The following is a 2,688-nucleotide window of genomic DNA, read 5'->3' as shown; positions in this document are numbered from 1 at the left end:
TATATATATATAAATATATATATATATATATATATATATTTACTTGCATGTCTTTGTGTCTATGTTTGTCCCACACCATCGCTTGACAAACGATATTGGTGGGTTTCTGTCCTTCGACAACAAGGTGGTGCTGTAGCATAGCGGGTGTGAAACAACTAAAACAAGGAAAGAATATATATATATATATATGATTAATAAATTCAATAATAGGATAAAAATCTTTTACAAGAATTTTATCAGGAAGCTAGTGTGTAAAAAAATTCATAAGGGAAATGTCTATTCCCAAGAATATAATCATTCGTTTATATTTATGTAAGGGCATTACTACAGAATAATGCCATACACTAGACTTCACAAACAAACACATTTTAGTACCGAATGCGAGGAAAAGCAACTCTCAAAAAAGCGAACATTTAAAAAAAAAATAAATCAACTATGTATCGACCGATTTCACGATTACCAGAATGAAATCTAGTTTTCGCTCGTCAGCATAGTATAGTACAGATGTATATAAATTAACAAAATCCTCACTTCATCAAAACGAACAGCTTATGTATCCGACAATGTAAACGGAATAATGTTTATCCCTATACATCTCTGCAAAAAAAAAAACGGGAATCTTTTTGAGTTGCTCTCGGTACATGTTTACTATATGTGTATGTATATGTTTGTGCGTCTGAGTTTGTCCCCACAGCATCGGTAAAAGAGACCGATAAAATAAGTGCTGGGGCCGATTTGCTCGACTAAAGGCGGTGCTCTAGCATGGCCGCAGTGAAATGACTGAAACAAATAAAAGAATAAAAGAATAATGTTCTTAATGCTCATAACTATAAGAGTAACTATAAATATATGTTACGTACAATTTATTTCTGATACATTTAAGAAATATATAAATATACAAGAAAAATACAAATGGAAACAAGCCGTATTATGTTTAAGCAAATAATCAGAATATATTCGCTTGCATTCAAAAACCATGAAGCCTTTTCTTTAGAATGCCAAATTTGGGTTTGGTTTTTCTTGTCTGATAAAATCGATGGTGGTATTTTAAGCCTATCTGTAAAGGACAGCTTTCATGACTTTTAAACCAACATCATGTTGATATTTAATGAGTATGCACACACACACACACACACACGCACATATATATGTATATATATATTTATTTTATATATATAAAACTAATTTGGAAAAGGATGCGTGGCGTTCGATCATATAATAATATAAATAATATATGTATATGCGCATATACATACGTATATGTACATACTTACATCTATACGTATATATATCTAGGCATATGTGTGTACAGGATGCCATGAAACGTGTACAACAAAAAATACGAAGTACAAGTACATGGAATATGAACTATTTTTTCGAACAACGAAAGTCACGAATGGAAAACAATGCAAACAGCATAAAGAACGACCTTCATCAGTTGTTGGTTGTCTTTGTCCTCGTGTTTTTAGCATTTAACAACAATATACGCTTTCGATAAAACAGTTGCTCCAGCAAATCAAATTAAATAAAAATTTAGGATTTTGCGGAGCATCAAAATTGGTAACACAAACAGGACAGTGAAAACAAACAAAATGGGTTGCTAAGCCTAAACCAGGCTGTGGTGGCAAACGCAAAAATCAAGCTTGAAGAGGAGACAGAAAGTAATACGTCTTCCTTATTCCAACTACAACGGAGAGAGAGAAATATAAGTTAGGAGAAGAGGGAAAATGGCCGATGATCACGTGGGAGCCACGTGAGCAAGGGAGGTGCAGTGAGAGAAAGTAACGGATAGGATAGAATAGTGGGAGAAATGGAGGTAAAAAAAATGAGAGAAAGAGTAAAAAGATCGAATAGAGTGCGAATCAGAATTATTAAGATAAAACTTACTTGGAAGAGGAGGGGTGGCGTTCAATCATATAATAATATAAACAATATATGCACACACACACACACACACACACACATACACACACACACACACACACACACACACACATATATATATATATATACATATATTATTTATATTATTATATAATTGAACGCCACGCATCCCCTACAAAGTAAGTTTTATCTTAATAATTCTGATGTGCACTCTATTCGATCTTTTGACTCTTTCATTTTTCTCTCTTTCTCTCTTTTATTCTTTTACCCCCTCTTCTCCCACTATTCTATTCTATTACTCTTCCATTCTCTCTCTCCTTCACTCCTCCTCACTTGCTCAGTGGATCCAAGGTGACCATCGGCCATCTTTCCATCTAAATTGTATTTCTTTCTCTCTCTCCGTTGCAGCTGGAACAAGGAAGACGCGTTCTTGTCTCACTTCTCCTGTCCAAGCTTGATTTACGCGTTCGCTACCGCATCCTCGTTTAGGCTTAGTAGCCTTTCCTGTTTCTTTTCATTGTCCTGTTTGTGTTACCAATTACGACCCTCTGCAAAATCCCAAGTTTTATTCAATTTGCTTTGCGGGAGCAACTGTTTTATCGAAAGCGTATATTATTGTTAAATGATCGAAATACGAGGGTAGAAAAACAGCCAACAACTGATGATGGATCGTTCTTCATGTTGATTGTCTTGTTTTCCAATTGTGTATTTCGTTGTTCGAAAGCATAGTTCACATTCCATGTACTTGTACTACGTATTTTTTGTTGTTGTTGTACATGTTTCATGTCGCACTGTGCCCAGCTT

At 34.6% G+C, this 2,688-nt stretch overlaps 1 protein-coding gene across 6 annotated transcripts in view; it reads right to left on the bottom strand.

Moving 5' to 3' along the window:
- LOC106871529 (dopamine receptor 2) overlaps nt 1–2,688 on the bottom strand; it is a 797,114-nt gene that overhangs the window by 458,568 nt on the left and 335,858 nt on the right. The window lies entirely within an intron of this gene.

The sequence above is a fragment of the Octopus bimaculoides genome, chromosome 3 (genome assembly GCF_001194135.2).
Source record: "Octopus bimaculoides isolate UCB-OBI-ISO-001 chromosome 3, ASM119413v2, whole genome shotgun sequence".
NCBI classification, from domain to species: Eukaryota; Metazoa; Mollusca; class Cephalopoda; order Octopoda; family Octopodidae; genus Octopus; species Octopus bimaculoides.
Note: the sequence above shows the minus strand (reverse complement) of the source record. Positions and strands in the feature narration are given on the sequence as shown.